Genomic DNA, 20,397 nt, shown 5'->3' with positions numbered 1-20,397 from the left:
TCATTTTCTGGCTATGCTACTTGATCTTCTATACTGTGGCCAGGCATTATTGCAGAAAAGGTCAATCATCCCTTTTATTAGGTCTGGAGATCAAACTGTACATCACAGTGGAGAGTCCTGAAGAATAGCAGTAACTTCCCTTCTTCAACGTCTTCTTAAGGTCCTCTGTGAATTCCCTTGTGGGTTTCTTCATGGCCCCTCTGTGCATGTATACCTTCATGCATGGGACCCTTTGTGGTTGCTAGAAATGTCACCAGAGGAAAGGCCATGGAAACCATAGGGGTCTTGTCTTCACACAAGAAAGAATTCAGAAGTGAGACAGAGAGTGGTGTCATAAGGCTTTATTGGGGATAGGGCATCTGTCAGAATAGAAGGGACAGAGAGAGTGTGCCCAGTCACTTGGACTGGAGGTGAGCGAGGTTAGATGGTTGAATGGAGAGAATACACCTGGGCAGGCTAGGAGGGCGGCTCAGCCAAGAGGCAGAGCTGAGCGTCTCTACTATAATTCTAATAACAATTTTCATACCAATAGATTCATAAAAACCAACTCAAAATAGGCCAAAGATTTATTCACAAGACATGACACCTTATAAATCCCAGGAGAAAACATGGCAAAAATGCTCCTTGCAGGGTCTTGGCCATAATTTTTTATATGATTCCAAAGCCTAGACAACAAAAGTAAAAATAAACAAATATGACTACATCAAACCAGAAAGTCTCTGCACAGCAAAGGAACTAATCAACAAAATTAAAATACAATACACAGAATCAGAGAAAATATCTGCAAACCTCATATCTGACAAGGGATACTATCAAAGTTGCATAAAAATCAAGTATAATTCTATATAAAAGTGTACTTAGAATGAGCAAAGGATTTGAGTAGACATTTTTCTCAAACAAAACACTCAAACTGTCAAGAGTCACATGAAAGGGTACTCAACACCACTAATCATAAGAGATGGGCCAAGGACCTCAATAGACATTTTTCAAAAGAGGAAATCCAAATGGCCAACAGCCATGTGAAAAAATGTTCAGGATCACTTAGCAATCAGGGAAATGCAAATCTAAACCACAATGAGGTTTCACCTCACCCCAGTTAGAATGGCTCACATTCAGAAATCTACCAACAACAGATGCTGGAGAGGATGTGGAGAAAAAGGGACACTAACCTACTGTTGGTGGGAATGCAAACTGGTAAAGCCACAATGGAAGTCAGTCTGGAGATTCCTTAGAAACCTGAATATAACTCTACCATATAACCCAGCCATCCCACTCCTTGGAATTTATCCAAAGGAAACTAAATTGGCAAACAAAAAAGCTGTCTGCTCCTTAATGTTTATTGCAGCTCAATTCACAATAGCTAAGACCTGGAACCAACCCAAATGCCCATCAACAGTTGACTGGATAAAGAAATTATGGGACATATACTCTATAGAATACTATACAACAGTCAAAATCAATGAAATCCAGTCATTTGCAACAAAATGGAGGAATCTGGTGTCGCTCCCCCTCTTCATGGAGGAACGACACAGGACCCTGCACTGTTCTTTTGTCTGCTTGGCCCTTCCCGGGTTTGCTGCTGGTTCTTCCCGGGTTGGCTACCGTCCCTTCCACCTACATGGAAGGGCGGTTCCCCCTGCCACTTTCCCCACTTCTGCGGGGGAGCGGCACACAGCCGGCCGACTCTCTCGGGGGCTGCTCAGATGTTCCTCAGGTGTTCCTCTTAGATGTTGCTGGTGCATGTTGTCTCTCTCCTCCTTTATAGTCCTCTTCCACCAATCCCAACTCTGCTACCCACACGCCAAGTACGCTGCTCTCCTCCAATCAGGAGCAGGATCAGCTCCTGCAGGTCATCACTCAAGTTGGCGAGAGGCAGCTGCGTAGAAGTTGTTACTCCCTTCTCAGCGCCATATTGTGGGGAGCAACTCAGACTAGACTGTTACTGGAATTAAGACTTATTCTATGCATCATGCTGAGTGAATTAAGCCAGTCCCAAACGAACAAATATCATATGTTCTCCCTGATTGGTGACAACTAACCAAGCACCAAAAAGGAAACCTGTTGAAGTGAAAGGGACACTATGAGAAACAGTGACTTGATCAGCTCTTGTCCTGACTTTTGATATACAGTTTAATACTTTATCCCTTTTAGTAGTTTTTTGTTCTACTTAATACTATTGGTTGAACTCTGTAATTAACACACAATTATTCTTAGGTGTTTAAATTTAACTAAAAAGTGATCTCTGTTAAATATAAGAGTGGCAATAAGAGAAGGAGATGTACAATTTGGGACATGATCAAGCTGACTTGCCCCAAACGGTAGAGTTAGAAACATACCAGGGGATTCCAATTCAATCCCATCAAGGTGGCATGTACCAATGCCATCTCACTAGTCCAAGTGTTCAATTTCAGTTCACAATTGATCATACTGATAGGTCTAAGAGTCAAAGAGATCACAAAAACAAGACTAGTGTCTGCTATTACTATCTGATAGAATAAAAAAAGGGAGAGAATGATCCAACATGGGAAGCAGGATATACAGCAGACTCATAGAATGGCAGATGTCCTAAATAGTACTCTGGCCTCAGAATCAGCCCTTAAGGCATGTGGATCTGGCTGAAGAGCTCATGAGAGTATTTCAGGCATGGAAAACCAAGATGCTCTTGAAAAAAAAAAAATACAAATACCTAAATGAAAGATCTCTGCGAGTGAGATCCCAGTGGAAAGAACATGCCATCAAAGAAGGAGGTACCTTTCTCTGAAGGGAGGAGAGAACTTCCACGTTGACTATGACCTTGTCTAAATAAGATTGAAGTCAGTGAACTCAAAAGGCTTCCATAGCCGTGGCAACTCATGACAAGAGCCTAGAGAGATTACTGACACCATAAACAGGAGTGTCAATTTGTTAAGTGAACAACCGGAGTCACAGTGTAGGTACTCCTCATGTAGGATCTCTGTCCTTAATGTGTTGTTCAATCTGAATTAATGCTATAACTAGTACTGAAACAGTATTTTACATTTTATGTTCTGTGTGGGTGCAAACTGATGAGATCTTTACTTAATATATACTAAACTGATTTTCTGTATACAAAGAGAATCGAAAATGAATCTTGAGGTGAATGGCATGGGATAGGCAGCGAGAAATGGGAGGGGTGTGGGTGGGAGGGAAATTACAGAGGGGGGAAGCCATTGTAATCCATAAACTGTACTTTGGAAATTTATATTTACTAAATAAAAGTTTAAAAAATATCAAATTTATAGAAGCAGAGAGAATAATTGCTGCTAGGACTTTTTGGGGTGGGGATAAATGGGGCAAGTTAGTTAAAAGGTACAAACTTTCAGTTGTAAGATGAATGGGAAGTAATTTCTGTGTTAATTAATTTGATTGCAGTAGCCATTACATATGATGTATGCATATCAAATTATCACATACACCTAAAACAGATTGAACCTTTGTCAATTAAACATTTTAATATTAAATTAGTAACTTTTAAAAAAAAGAAAGTCACATTTCAAGAAGAAGTAAATTTGAAGAAGAAATATGAAAAAAAGCGGTGCCAGCACTGTGGCACAATGGATAAAGCCACAGCCTGCTGTGCCAACATCTCATATGGGCACTGGTTTGAGGACTGGCTGCTCCTCTTCCAATCCAGCTCCCTGCAAATGTGCCTGAGAAAGAAGCGGAGGACAGCCCAAGTCCTTGGGCCTCTGCATCTATGTGGGAGACCTGGAAGAAGCTCCTGGCTTTAGATCAAACCAGCTTTGTCTATTGCAACCATCTGGGGAGTGAACACACAGATAGAAGACCTCTCTCTCTGCCTCTCTGTAACTCTGCCTTCCAATAAATAGATAATACTTAAAAAAAAATGAAAAAAGGCAAGCCGTAATTTTCCCTGTACAGATTACCAGATTTTTCAGTTTGTGCAGTATGGCACATAAAAGATTATGAACTTTCTTCATAAAGAGATTTTAAATACTATAATTTCCCTCTAGGAAATTTGAGAGGAGTTTAATTTTCTTATTAAAAACCAGATCAGTGTCAACTTCTATTTCATTGCTATCTTATATATTGATTTAGTATGTGATTTTTTTTATAATTTTCAAAGTTTATAACTGGATTTTAAGCACGATGTTAGAAATGAGATACATTCAATATTTAATTTTTAAGAGATGCTTCATATTTGTTTCTACTTTCCTGTGATTCAGAATCATGTGAATTTTAAAGTAGGATTAACCATATAAACTAAAATATAACAGATATTTTATAATTTCATGTCTTAATAAATATGTGAAATAAAATCCAAAATATAAATTTCACAGGAATTAGATTTAGTTAATATTCCAAAAGACTTACATTTTTACTTATTTCTTGTTGATTGGGGTAGTTAATCTGCATAGACTCTCACAGAAAATTCAAAATACTCTAACGTAACAGAAAGTAATGATCACTTCAATAGTAGAAAACATTTCTGAAGAAATGTATTTGAAACTATTTTAAAAATTGGTGGAAAATGAAGCTAAAATACAAATTTTTTATGCAAAAATTTTGAAATTCATGCATATCTGAGGAATCCAAAATGTTTATAAAAATATAGACTATAAAAAACTATGCAGGGGATGGTGCTGTGGCACTGTTCCTCAGTGCTGGCAGCACATATGGGTGCCACTTCAATCCCAGTTGCTCCATTTATGATCCAGCTTTCCGCTAATGCATCTGGGAAAGCAGCAGAAGATGGCCCAAGTCCTTTGGCCCCTGAACCCATGTGGGAGATTCTGAAGAAACTCCAGGCTCCTGGCTTCAAATTGGCCCAGCTCTGGCCACTGCAGCCATTTGGGGAGTGAAGCTGCAGATAGAAAAACTTTCTGTCTCTACTGCTTTCTGTAATTCTGTCTTTCAATTAAATCAAACAAATCTTAAAAAAAAAAATTCACTCTTCAAATGCCCACAATTATTGTAATGGGACCAGACTAAAGCCAGGATCCCAGAACTCATTCAGGGTCTCCCATATGTCTGGAAGGAACCAAGAACTGGAGACATCATTTGCTACCTCCCAGGGTGTGCATTAGCAAGAAGCTGGAATTGGAAACAGAGCAAGAACTTTAATCAGTCTCTCTGAAATGGAATATGGACAGCCCAAGCCATGGATTAACCCTTGTCCCAAACTCCTCATATATTTTAATGAACTTTTTGAATATCCTCAAACATATTGTAAACATATTTAAGGGAATAACAGAGATCTACTAGCTGACTAATCCATAATAGACTGTGGTTTCAACACTAGTTACGCATTTACTGACAAGTATCAGAAAACTTGTAGTGGAAAATTTGGAGAATCTGTAGGATGAGAATTTCTCCTCCTCCTGTTTGTGATAAAGCTGATCAAGTCAGGAAATGAAGTCTGACTTGGAACTTGCTTCAGCAGTTAGTAGATCAAGTGAGAACTAATGTTCAGTTTCTGGAGCAAATTGCATGAAGTGAGAAATTAAGATCAAGGGCTCTCTTCTAGTTCTCTGGGCACTGGCTTGGTGATGTGTATTAGACACAAACTTTATGAGCTTTTGTGGATACCCTGTAATACCACTTCCTTTCACAAATTTCCATATTCCACCACCAGCATTGCATAAGCCCGAGGTGGACATGTGACAGCACAAACTACAGCTGTTACTGCCTGCCGTCTCTTTGTAAAGCTTACCCAGTGAGCTGCAGTTACCAGCTGCATGAGATTAATATTCTGAGGCTACATAGCCCAAAGCCCTCTTCAGAATCTCTCTGTCACCCTGTAAGTACAGTTTTGAATGAAATACCACTATGCATTTGCTTGATATTCAGCATCCCTGAGCATGTTTGCAGAGGGACTAAAATTTATCTTAGAAGTGTGAGGATGAATGTCAACTGATTGGAAGCAAAAATCAGAAGAAACTCAGCAGGAAAAATTTCCTTCCTTTCTTTCTTTGGCCTATGCTCAAATGTACTTCCTCCTTGTAATTCTTCCAAACACATTTTGGATATTCAGCAAGCAAAAATACCAAGAAAACAATCAAGTTTTAGTGATATCACAATAGTAACAGGAAGTTCTTAATTAAATGTTCAAACATTTTTACAACACATTTTGAGTTTTCCAGATTTAAATGTCAAGCTTATTGGAATATAGTTTCTAAAATGCACATGTGTATCTTTTAATGTGCAAGCAAGTCAAGTACACTTGTAACTTGATTAGCAAATTATTAAAGTAGAAAAAAGATGTACTCTGGGAAGGCTTACTACTTTGGCAGCTTATATTTAGGGTCCTATTACCTCTTTTATCTATCTTCACTCCTTGAAGTTTTCCATTGATCTATTATTTGACCAGTAATAACTGTAAATATTGTCAGAAGAACCCTGTCATACCTTTTTATGGGAGCGGAGTCTTGAAATATTTCAGTTACACTTATCTTAACTCCAACACTCTAAATAATTTTTAGAATATTCTTTGGATACATGAAATAAGAGGTTGATCTTTATGGGCTAATTATGTATCAATTAACCTTTTATAAGGTCAGAGGAAGAAGAAGGGAATTCAAAAATTAATGCATTTATCATGTGCCAGATGATCTACAATAAGGTTTAACTTTTTAAGAAGATGAAAACATTTGCTGGGTGATAGATGTTCAAACTAAAGTTACTTGAATATATATCTCTCCTATCTCATTGGACATGTTGTCTTAGGAATACATTTTTAGTAGTTCAAGAATCAATTCTTTTTTTCAATTATTTTAAGAATGTGTGATTGCTCATGTGAATAACTGGAACAGATTATGGACAGTAAGTGCAATGATATTAACACTATGTTTTGAGCATTAAGTCAATTAGTTTATGAGTAATTACTTATGAATAATAAGAACATACCATCTAATAAAAGAAAATACATGTAACAGTAGGTCAGGTCTAAAATAAATTATAGAACATCCTATTCAATCTGTTTATTTTTAGAAAAGTAGATGGAACATAAGAAAATTGAGTATTTTTTTAAGTTCACATAATTGATAAGTAAAAAGAACTGGACTGGAAACTTTGTTGCCTTAGATTATTAATCTAAACAGTTTGCACTAAATTGTGACAATTATCATTGGTAATAGCATTTATTCTTGGGCAAAAAAATAACCTTTCAAATTTCCTCCCACTTACCTTGTCTAAAAGGCATTCCTACAAATGTAATGTAATGAATAGGAAGCTGAAGTAGAATTCAAATTTATAGTCTGCTATTTCCAGTTAATAGGATTTCAAGCAGGTTACTTAAAGTTGGAGATATATTGTAATGATATAGGAATAAAAAAGCAAAGGAAGCCCCTACAGTGATTTTTTTTTTGTAAATTTTTACCTAGAAATATTTTATTTAAGGTATACACATTTCATACATTTCATATATACAAATTTAGAGACATGGTCATTCAGCTTTCAGACTTGATAGGTGTGCAGAGATAAATGAAGGGAGATTTGTTACGGGAATTGGTTTACATGATCACAGTGGCTGAGAAGATTTCTTCAGGTTGTCTACAGGCTGGAGATCCCAGCATGCTGGGGGGGTTGCCAAGTCCATGTCCAGAGGCTTTAGAACCAGGGAAACTAAGGGTGTAACTTTCAGTTAAAGGTCCTAAGCCTAATCTAGCAACAGGACTTCGGGTGTAAGTCCTGGAATTCAAGGGCCAGGAATCTTGGAGTTGTTCCGAGTCCAAGGCAGAAGTTGAATGTGTTTCCCTTTGGGAATTGAGTAGCTCCCCAGATTTAGGGTCCAATTTGCCTTCTGTATTCTTTCTTTCCAGACTCTCAGTCAATTGATGGTGCCTACTCAAATTTAGGAAAGTTCACCCAGATTCATACGTTAATTTATTTGAACATACCCCCACCAATACACTCAGAGGAATACCGTCCCAGATTCTAGGTACTCCTTTATCCAGTCAAATTGATGCCTAATATTAAGCATTACTTGAGTATCTATCTCCTCTCATTGTCTACTTTTATAATTTGCTTTTGTAATTTGCTATCTGTATTAGCTTCTTAGAGCTGCCATAGAAAAGTGTCACAAGCTCGATGGCTTTAAAGATAATTTTCTTGCAGTGTTGGGGACCAAAAGGCCCATTATGAAGGTGTTGTTAGGATCATGCTCTCTCTGAGGCCTCCAGGAGAATATGTTTCACATCTCCCTGCAGAAAAAAAAAAGTATACTTTAAATGCTGTTTAAAATCAGGAAAGCAAAAGATGTCAGAAGAAACAAACCAGATCTGTGAACTGGATGCCTAATGAATTTTCATTGCAATTCCCACAAAATAAGCCTTGACAAAGGGCATGAACATCATCATGATGATGGATTTCCTGGTTAAGCTCTCCCACACATTTTTCTTCTGAGACTTTGACTGGCTTTCTCAAAACGCTCTCAGAGCCAGCAGATGTAATGCTTTTGTTGTCCTCCAGAAAGTCAGAAAGGGAATTCCCTTGGGTATCTGTCAAAATTGTGGCCATGGCTTTTACTCTTGATCAATCCACTTTTGCCTTAATCAGATCACTTCCACCTCTTGGTAGTCATGGGTTTGTTCTTTGTCTTGATAACTGTGCCAGTGGAGGCAGGCATTTAGGGTAGTGGTTAAATTGTTACTAGGGATGTCTGCATCCAATATTACAGTGCTTGGTTCTAGTATTGGCTACTCCATTTCAAGCCCAGTTCTTTGCTAATGGACACTCTGGGAAGCAGCAGGTGATGGCTTAAATGTTTTACTCCCTGCCAATCTAGGTCATCCAGATGGGAGACCCAGATTGAATTAAGTTCCAGGCTCTTAGCTTTGGTACTATCTAGCCTTGACTGTTTTGTTAGAGTTCGTTCTCTCTCTCTCTCTCTCTCTCTCTCTCTCTCTCTCTGTCAAATATACATTTTTACAAAGAATTATATGCTAAATCCCTGTTTTTTTCCAAGAAATACTTCAGGACCTTGATTCCACTTGTTTAAAATTTTCATTGAAACTCTGCCTTTGTCTGCAGCTGACCTGAATGGAAAAATTTTAGAATCCAATTAAGCAGAAAGTTTGCTCCACTTTAATTTTAAGGAAATTGTAAGTTGAATCAATTGATAAGACTATGGTGTTGGCTATTGTGTCTGTTTTTAATAATAGGTCCTCTTAAGTTAAGGTATGAACAAGATTATTTTCTCCTCATAGATTGATGTAAAAGGTCTGATGCCACAGATTGCATCTTCAACATCACCTTGTCTCTTCTAAAATATGTTATCCATTTGTAAATTGCTGAATTCCTTCGTGTATAGGCTACATAAAGTTTTTGCAAAACATCAGTGATTTCACCATACTCCCACCTAAGTTGCACACTGAATTTCTTGTTTGTTTTTGCTTAGGTCCTAACAGAATCCATGTTGTTCGAATTGGCAGTTTTTCAAACTGATGTCTTATCAGTTTGTTATAGCAAGTTGGTATGAGCTTGTTTTGATGCAAAAAATTTGAAATTCATGAGCAGATGTTTAGACAACATGCACATTCTGTAAGATTTCTGAAGACTCCTCAGCTATAAGATGCCCTCAGATCATAAAACAGAGATGTGATGGACGTAAATAAAGTGGACTAGGTATTGTCACAATTAACTAATGATGCAAATTCAAGAGTGTTTCAGTTGAACATTTACAATTCAATTCAATTTGCTTCTGGAGAGAGATGGCTTAATATATTTTGTTTCTCTTGTATTATAGTTTACAGCACTTAGAAATCATAAGAACTTAAATTGCCATCAACCACACTGTAAATGAATCTAAATTTTCAATATCTCTATTTTTTTCAAAAATTCTCACTTAGCTAAGAAAAGTCATGTGACCCAGTTGCTCAATTTCAAAACTGTTTTAAATATAAAGGAAAATGTTTCATTGTGCAAAAGAATATGTTTTTCTTGTGAAAGATTGACATACTCCATCTTGAATATATAATTACACATTATGACTATTTTGAAACAAACATAAAGCACTGCTAAATGATATGGAAAAATGAAAGCAAATAAACAACTGTCAAATGAGTTTGGAAAAGCTGCAACCATGAATATATGATACTATTAATACTTTAATAAAGGTGTTTCTATTCATACTATTAATACTTCAATATGGATGCTTCTTTTACTATTAGTACTTTAATATGAATGTTTCTTGTTGCTTATTGCACAGTACAATGAATTCTTAAAGTATTAAGAGACACGCTTACTTTCTTGTGGGCCCTAATATTTGCATGCCAAATTCCTAAACTTACATAAAATAAGTAAACAAAACAAAAATCTTTGCCAAATAAAGACATACATAATTAAAACTGAAACAAGAAAATAATTTTATCTGTAGCTTTACCTCTAAATTAACTCTAGTCCAAATGACTATATCCCTTTTCATAATTTTCCTTATTTTTAGTTGAATGTTGGCATTCATATTCATATTCAAGTTGCCTATGCCACTTGTTCTACTTATTTGATGTCAGAAGACAATTATCTTTCTTAAAATTGAGATCATATTGTTAACCACTCAAAGGCAGCAGGTCTTCCCTGATTTTTCTGTCTCTTCTCATTTATGTATTTATAGATTAGTTACTCTTTCCCTGAGGTGTTTCACCTTAGAATCATTCATCCTTATTGATCACTTTGCAGTCAAATGTGAAATCATAGCATTTCTAACACATTCAGTTTCACTTTTGCTGCCATCTTTCTATCAAATGGATGTTAGTAGGGTATTATTTTTAAACAGTATTCTTTTTCATTTTTTCTCATAGTTCCTGAAGCTAGCATTCCAAGATTGAAATGCTCTGAGGGTTGATATCTTGTGAGGTGTCACTTTCTAGCTTATAGACAGCTGCTTTCTCATTGTGTCCTCATGTAGCCTCCTCTCTGCACAGAGAAGAAAGAGAAATCTCCGATGTTTTCTAGTCATCTTACAGGTACTTTAGACTATCAGACTAACACACTACCCTTATGATCATATTTAACCCTACTTACTTCCTTAATGTTCCTCTTTCCAAGCACACTGAGGATTACAGCTTCAACATATGAACTAGGTGGGGTGTGTGAGGTGTGTTACATGAGTTAGTACTTAACAGTTCCTGGCCCCCAGCTTCAGCATGACTCAGGTCTGGCTGTTTGGCCATTTGGAGAGTGAGACAGTGAATGGAAGATCACTCTCTCTCGCTCTCTCTTTAATGCTCTTTTTTCTCTTCTTCCCTGCCTTTCATATAAACAAATATTTAAATCACTGAGGCATGTTACAAACCAATTCAGTGTTAGTTGTCAGAAAAAAACAAGAACGTTTTTTGTCTTTCATAAAAATGAAAATAGAAGTGGATCTGAAATTCTAGATTGATATTTATTTTTCTCAGTGCTAAAGAAGTTGAGTTAAACTCTGACAAATTAACATTTTATAGTGAAATATGAAAACTGGTAATTTCCTTTGCATTGTTGACTGGCAATCATGCCCTCCCTTCTTTTTAAAGCTTTTAAATTTATTTATATATGTTTGAAAGGCAGAGTGATAGAGATATGGATAAAGATAGAGATAAAGAGTTATAGACAGAGAGAGAAAGCTTTTCTTACATCAACTGGTTCACACCTGAAATACCTTCAATAGTCATGCTTGGACCAGGCCAAAGTCAAGAGCCCAGAACTCTATGTAGGTCTCCCATGTGGGTGACAGGAACCCAAGTACTTGATCTACTGACCACCCCCATGTTGCATATTAGAAAAAAATTAGCAAGAAGCCAGATCAGAAATAAAGGCAGGACTTGACCTCAGGCACTTTGATACTGATGGCTTAACCTGCTATATGACAACACTTACCTCCTACCCCAATTTAATTTCTTTTTTCTTTCTAGTTTCTATAGTATTTAAAAGAAAACTCTTTGAAATTTTCCTGCTGTTGTAAAAAATAATGCAGAATGATCTGATCCCATATACTTTTCTCCCATTCCACCCTAATGGTGATGTTTTATATAATCATGGTGTAATACCAGAATGGGAAATTGACGTTGATAAAATCGATCAGCTTTATTGAACTTTCTGCCATTTTAGATGTGCTTACTTGTATGTGAATGCATGGGAGAATGTTTATTTGTTCTGTTCAATTTTAAATTCAGTGAAGTTCATACAAAGCAACACAGTCATGGTATTGGACAATTTATTAAAAAAGATCCTGCACAACACCATTCACTAACCACAACCATCGCCCCAACCTTGCATTTGCTATTCTCTATTAGATTCCCAAGCTCCATAATTGTGTCATCTTAAGAATGTCATATAAATAGAATCATACATCACCTTTGGAGAACACAGAGAGAGAGAGAGAGAGATATCTTCCATCCACTAGTCCACTCCCAAATGGACACAATGGCTTTGTCTTGGTGAGGCTGAAAACTAGACCTCAGTCTTCTATGTGGGTGACAGGATCCCAAGCACATGGGCCATATTCCACTACGCAGGAACATTAGCAGGAAAGTGTATTGGAAGCGGAGCAGCCAGAACTGGAAGCAGCACTCCAATAATAGACGGCAGTGTTGAAAACAATAACTTAATCCACTGTGTCACACTGCTGGCTCCTGCAGTGTTCTTTAAATATTTGCAAAAGAATGACTTTTTAGGTCTCAAGTACGTTGCATAAAATGTCATGAGTTCATTTCACAGGTGCAAAAACTGGGGCTCCAAGGAGTTACATTATTTATTCAAGGTTAGAAAACTAGCAATTATTGGAAATTATATTTGAATTTGGGATTATCTGTGGTACTCGAGCTCTTAATCACTGTCCTGCCTACTTTTATATAGACTAGATTGCACAGCGTATTCTTGAATTTTGTGATGCTTTTTTTTGGCTTATTGCATTTGTGAGCTGTTACAGTTCTTTTAATTTATTTGCATTTTCTTTTAACAGTTTGCCACATTCACTTAACATTTAGACATTGTGTCAGCATTGTGACATAGTGGATTAAGCCACAGCCTGTAACACTGGTTTCCTATATGAATAGAGATTTGTGTCCTGGCTGCTCCTCTCATGATCTAGCTCTCTGCTAATATGCCCAGGAAAACAACTTAAGATAGCCCTATACTTGAGCCCCCACACCAATGTGGAAGACACAGATAAAGCTCCTGATTCCTGGCTTTGGCCTGGCCTGCCCTGACAGTTGCAGCCATATGGAGAGTTAACCAGCAGATGGAATCTCTCTCTCTCTCTCTCTCTCTCTCTCTCTCTCACCATAATTCTGTCTTTCAAGTAAATAAATCTTTTAAAAATTTAGACATTATAATATATACACACAAACATAATATTTTCCTTGACAACAGAGACATTAGTATCATAGTCTATAAGATTCAGGTCAATGATCATAACATGGGAAAAGAAGACTGTATTGTCATTTACATGGGATGATTCAGTGAAGCAATATTGATACCTAAACACACAATGGTATGATATGATGTAATCTCTTCTCGGCCTTTTGGCTAAGATCAAGTGTGATATGATATGACATTCACACAATTTTTATACTCAGTATATATGCATACACACACACAAATACACATATAATAAACACTTTCCTTGGCATATCCATACATATATATTTAAAACTTCCACAAATATTAGAAAATGTGTGAAATTTGTATTTCTGGGTTTGACTATTTCACTTTCTGTAATGATCTCTAATTCCATTAATTTTGTTGCAAATGTCAGGATTTTATTATTTTTATGGCTGTGTGATGGTCCATCATTTATATATATATACTCCATATTTTCTTTATCTAGTCATCAAATGATGTTGTATATCTTTACTGTTGTGAATTGAGCTGCTATAAATATTGGAGTACAGTTATTTCTTTCATATGTTGTTTCATTTTTTGCATATATTTCCAAAAGTGGGTTAGCTGAGTCATGTGGTATATTTTTAGTTTTCTGTGGAATCTACATACTGTTTTCCATAACAGTTGTACCAATTTGCATCCCAACAAGAGTGTATTAGGGTACCTTTTCTAAAGCCTCACCAGCACTTGCTTTTTTTTTTTTTTTTTGGATAAGAGTAGCCATTCCAACTGGAGTGAGATATGGTACCTCTTTACAGTTTTTATTTGCATTTCCCTGATGGCTAGTGACTCTAACTCTTTTTCATGTGTCTGTTTGAAACTTTTATTTGCTCTTATGGAATATATCTGTTGGTATCCTTAGCTCATTTCTTAACAGGATTGCATGGCTTGTTGTTATGGAGTTTCTTGAGCGCTATATACACTCTGGATAAAAATCATTTATTTGATACGAGGTTTGCAAATATTTTCTCACATTCTGTTAGTTGCATCTTGATTTTGTTAATTGTTTCATTTTCTGTGCAGAAGCTTCTTAATTTAGTGAAGTTCCACTTAACTAATTTTGATTTTATTGCCTGTGCTTATAGTGTCATATTCAAGAAGTCTTTGTCTTAGTTAATATCTTGCAGTGTTTCCCCTATGATTTACTATAGGAATTTGAAGGCTTCAGATCTTAAATTTAGCCTCTCGTTCCATGGTGAGTTGATTTTTATATTGGAAATAAGGTAGGGGTTTCATTTCAAATCTCAATACATGGAAATCCATTTTTCCAAACATGATTTGTTGAAGAGACTGGAGCTTCTCCAAAGAATAGTTTTAGCTCCTTTGTCAAAGATTGGTTGTCAGTAAATGTATTGTTTAATTTCTGAGACATCTGTTCTGTCCCACTCTCTACATGTCTGTTTTTATGCCAATACAAGACTTAGCTGCTAATGACAACCTTGTATTGGATCTTGAACTCTGGTATTGTGATGCCTCCAGCTTTGTTTTTATGGCTTATGATTGTTTTGACTATTTGAGGTCACTTCTGTTTCCATATGAATTTTAAGATGGCTTTTATTAGTTCTGTGAAGGATGTACTTGGATTTTTTTTTAAACTTTTATTTAATGCATATAATTTTCCAAAGTACGACTTACGGATTACAATGGCTTCCCCCCCATACCGTCCCTCCCACCCACAACCCTCCCCTTTCCCACTCCCTCTCCCCTTCCATTCACATCAAGATTCATTTTCGATTATCTTAATATACAGAAGATCAGCTTAGTATACATTAAGTATGGATTTCAACAGTTTGCTCCCACACAGAAACATAAAGTGAAAAATAATAGATGATTTTTTTTTAATAATGATGAAATCAGATCAGACCTATTGTCATGTTTAATCCCAGTGAGAGTCAAGTTGGGAATTGATAATTTCTTTTTTTTTTTTTTTTACAGAGGATCAGTTTAGTATGCATTAAGTAAGGATTTCAACAGTTTGCACCCCCATAGAAACACAAAGTGAAATATATTGTTTGAGTACTCGTTATAGCATTAAATCTCAATGCACAGCACATTAAGGACAGAGATCCTACATGAGGAGTAAGTGCACAGTGACTCCTGTTGTTGACTTTACCAATTGACACTCCTGTCTATGGCATCAGTAATCTCCCTATGCTCCAGTCATGAGTTTCCAAGGCTATGGAAGCCCTCTGAGTTCTCCGACTCTTATCTTGTTTAGACAAGGTCATAGTCAAAGTGGAGGTTCTCTCCTCCCTTCAGAGAAAGGTACCTCCTTCTTTGATGACCTGTTCTTTCCACTGGGATCTCACTCGCAGAGATCTTTTGCCAGAGTGTCTTGGCTTTCCATGCCTGAAATACTCTCATGAGCTCTTCAGCCAGCTCCAAATGCCTTTAGGGCTGATTCTGAGGCCAGAGTGCTATTTAGGATATCTGCCATTCTATGAGTCTGCTGAGTATCTCACTTCCCATGTTGGATCACTCTCCCCTTTATTTACTCCATCAATAAAATTCTCGCCAATAGAATGCAACAACACATCAGAAAGATCATCCACCCAGACCAAGTGGGATTTATCCCTGGTATGCAGGGATGGTTTAATGTGCGCAAGACAATCAATGTGATACACCACATTAACAGACTGCAGAAGAAAAACCATATGATTATCTCAACAGATGCCGAGAAAGCATTTGATAAAATACAACACCCTTTCATGATGAAAACTCTAAGCAAACTGGGTTTGGAAGGAACATTCCTCAATACAATCACAGCAATCTATGAAAAACCCACAACCAACATCCTATTGAATGGGGAAAAGTTGGAAGCATTTCCACTGAGATCTGGAACCAGACAGGGATGCCCACTCTCACCACTGCTATTCAATATAGTTCTGGAGGTTCTAGCCAGAGCTATTAGGCAAGAAAAAGAAATTAAAGGGATACAAATTGGGAAGGAAGAACTCAAACTATCCCTCTTTGCAGATGACATGATTCTGTATTTAGGGGACCCAAAGAACTCTACTAAGAGACTATTGGAACTCATAGAAGAGTTTGGCAAAGTAGCAGGGTATAAAATCAATGCACAAAAATCAACAGCCTTTGTATACACAGACAATGCCACGGCTGAGGAAGAACTTCTAAGATCAATCCCATTCACAATAGCTACAAAAACAATCAAATACCTTGGAATAAACTTAACCAAGGACGTTAAAGATCTCTACGATGAGAATTACAAAATCTTAAAGAAAGAAATAGAAGAGGATACCAAGAAATGGAAAAATCTTCCATGCTCATGGATTGGAAGAATCAATATCATCAAAATGTCCATTCCCCCAAAAGCAATTTATAAATTCAATGCAATACCAATCAAACTACCAAAGACCTTCTTCTAAGATCTGGAAAAAATGGTGCTGAAATTTATATGGAGACACAAGAGACCTCAAATAGCTAAAGCAATCTTGTACAACAAAAACAAAGCCGGAGGCATCACAATACCAGATTTCAGGACATACTACAGGGCAGTTGTAATCAAAACAGCATGGTACTGGTACAAAAACAGATGGATAGAACAATGGAACAGAATTGAAACACCAGAAATCAACCCAAACATCTACAGCCAACTTATATTTGATCAAGGATCTAAAACCAATTCCTGGAGAAAGGACAGTCTATTCAATAAATGGTGCTGGGAAAATTGGATTTCCACGTGCAGAATCATGAAGCAAGACCCCTACCTTTCACCTTACACAAAAATCCACTCAACATGGATTAAAGACCTAAATCTACGACCTGACACCATCATGTTACTAGAGAACATTGGAGAAACCCTTCAAGACAATGACACAGGCAAAGAATTTCTGGAAAAACCTGGGAGGCACAGGCAGTCAAAGCCAAAATCAACTATTGGGATTGCACAAATTGAGAAGTTTCTGTACTGCAAAAGAAACAGTCAGGAGAGTGAAGAGACAACCGACAGAATGGGAAAAAATATTTGCAAACTATGCAACAGATAAAGGGTTAATAACCAGAATCTAAAGAGATCAAGAAACTCCACAAAAACAAAACCAACAACCCACTTAAGAGATGGGCCAAGGACCTCAATAGACATTTTTCCAAAGAGGAAATCCAAATGGCCAACAGGCACATGAAAAAATGTTCAAGGTCATTAGCAATCAGGGAAATGCAAATCAAAACCACAATGAGGTTTCACCTCACCCCGGTTAGAATGGCTCACATGCAGAAATCTACCAACAACAGATGCTGGCGAGGATGTGGGGAAAAAGGGACACTAACCCACTGTTGGTGGGAATGCAAACTGGTTAAGCCACTATGGAAGTCTGGAGATTCCTCAGAAACCTGAAGATAACCCTACCGTTCGACCCAGCCATCCCACTCCTTGGGATTTACCCAAAGGAATTTAAATTGGCAAACAAAAAAGCGGTCTGCACCCTAATGTTTATTGCAGCTCAATTCACAATAGCTAAGACCTGGAACCAACCTAAATGCCCATCAACGGTAAAATGGATAAAGAAATTACGGGATATGTACTCTTTAGAATACTATACCGCAGTAAGAAACAACGAAATCCAGTCATTTGCAACAAAATGGAGGAATCTGGAACACATCATGCTGAGTGAAATAAGCCAGTCCCAAAGGGACAAATACCATATGTTCTCCCTGATCGGTGACGACTGACTGAACACCAAGAGGGAAACCTGTTGGAGTGAGGTGGACACTATGGGAAATGGTGGCTTGATCAGCATAGCCCTGACTGTTAATGAACAACTTAATACATTATCCCTCTTAGTAGTTTTTTTATCTGTTCTACTTAATATGACTGGTTTAGATCTGTAATTGATGCACAGTTATTCTTAAGTGTTGAAAATTAACTGAAATGTGATCCCTGTTGAACATGGTGGTGGGAATGGGAGAGGGAAGAGATTTATAATTTGGGACATGCTCAGGCTGACTTGCCCCAAGTGGTGGAGTTGGAAGCATACCAGGGGATTCCAATTCAATCCCATCGAGGTGGCATGTACCAATGCCATCTCACTGTTCCAGGTGATCAGTTTCAGTTCACAGTTGGTCATGGTGAAGGGACTGGGAGTCAAAGGGAGCACATAGACAAGTCTAGTACCTGCTAACGCTAACTGAAGGATGTACTTGGATTTTTGATTAGGCTTGCATTGAATCTATAAACTGCTTGGGGTAGTATGGGCATTTTGAAAATATAAATTCTTCTAAGCCAAAAACATGGAAGATATTTCCATTTTTTGTGTGCATTCTATTTCTTTCATCTATGTTTTGTAATCTTAATTGTAGACTGAATGGGACTGATCTTTTAAGTTTTTCTCAGCCAGAATGTTGTTGGTGTATAAAAATGCTATTGATTTTTGCAGGTTGACTTTATATCCTGTAAATTTTTCAAAATTTCTTGCAAGTTTTAATAGTCTTCTAGTGGAATCTGTTTGTTCTCTTATATAAGAATTATGCAGTCTACAATCAGGGATAATTTTACTTACTCCTTTTCAATTTGTTTTCTTTGTTTTCTTTTGCTTGCCTAATAGATATAGCTAAAATTTCCCGAACTGTGATGATTGATAGTGCTGAGAGTGGGCTGATTTATCTGTTTCTGGATCTTGGTGGAAATGATTCCCACTTTTCTCCATTCAATATTACCATGGATGTGAGTTTGTCATACATTGTTTTCATTGTGTTTAGGTATGTTCCTTCTATGCCCGATTTTTAAAAAGTTATTTGCCAGGAAAGGATGCTGTATTTTATAAAATGCTTTTTCTGTGTCTATTGAGATAATCATGATTTTTATCCTTATGTTGTAAGTGTGATGCATCATGTTTATTGATTTGTGTATGTTGAGCCATCTCTGTATTGCTAAGATAAATCTCTCTTGTCCAGTTTTGATGATTTTTGATATATTGTTGGATATGATTTGTTAATATTTTGTATGTCCATCAGGGATATTGGTTTTTAATTCTACTTTTTGTTTTATCTTTGTATGATTTTGAATTAAGGTGATGCTGACCACATAGAATATGTATGGGAGTTTTATCTTCATTTCTGTTGTTTTAAATAGTTTAAGAATAATTGGAATTAGTTCTTCCTTATAAGTTTGGTATAATTCAGAATTGAGGCTGTCCAGTCTTAGACTTTTCTTTGCTAGAAGGCTCTTTATTACTGATTCAGTCTCAGTTTTGGTTATTTAAGCATACAGGTTTATATATTTTATATAAATATAAATATAAAATGTTGTATAAGCATTCAGGTTTGTTAGATTTTCATACCTCAATTTTTAGTAAATTGTATGTGTCCAGAAATACATCCATTTCTTCTAAATTTTCCACTATGTTAGCATATAATTATTTATAACAAGGCTTAATGATTCTTCTTATTCTGTTGTTCAGTTGTAACAACTCCATCTCTGATTTTGTTAATTTTGGTCTTCTCCCATTTTTTTTTTTTTGATTTGTTGGGTCAATGATTGAACAGTCTGCTTACTTTTTTCAAAAAATTAGTTCTTCATTTCACTGATCATTTGTATAACCTTGATTTCTATTTTTTCATTTCTTCTCACAATTTTATAATGTATTTTATATTAATTTTGGGTGTGATTTGTTCTTTTTCTACAACTTTATGATGTATTGTTAAGTCATTATTTGATAACATTTTAGTTTTTTAATGTATTCACTTATTGCTGCAAACTTTCCTCTTAACACTGATTTTGCTGTAAACCATGTTTTGATACGTTGTATTTTCATTTTCATCTTCATCCATTTCATGGATTTTTTTAATGTTTCTTTTGATTTATTCTATGACCCACTGCTTATTCAGAAACCTGTTGTTTAGTCTCCATTTGTTTGTACGTATTCTGGAATTTCTTATGCTGTTAACTTCCAGCATCATTCTATTGTGGTCAAAGAAGATATATGATATGATTTCAGTTTTTTAAAATGTATTGAGGGGCCAGTTCTGTGGTGCAGTGGGTTAACCCTCTGCCTGCGGAGCCACTATCCAAGAGGGGTGCTGGTTCTAGTCCCAGTTGCTCCT

General features: G+C 36.6%; 2 pseudogenes; both read left to right on the top strand.

Annotated features, from left to right (window-relative positions):
* Positions 1 to 222: 222 nt before the first annotated feature.
* The window catches only part of LOC100350260 (poly(rC)-binding protein 2 pseudogene), an 82,121-nt pseudogene continuing 61,946 nt past the window's right edge, over positions 223 to 20,397 (top strand).
* On the top strand, positions 13,463 to 13,593 carry LOC127493301 (U2 spliceosomal RNA; annotated as a pseudogene).

Source organism: Oryctolagus cuniculus, chromosome 5 (assembly GCF_964237555.1).
Source record: "Oryctolagus cuniculus chromosome 5, mOryCun1.1, whole genome shotgun sequence".
Taxonomy (NCBI): domain Eukaryota; kingdom Metazoa; phylum Chordata; class Mammalia; order Lagomorpha; family Leporidae; genus Oryctolagus; species Oryctolagus cuniculus.
This window is presented reverse-complemented; position numbering and strand designations above follow the sequence as displayed.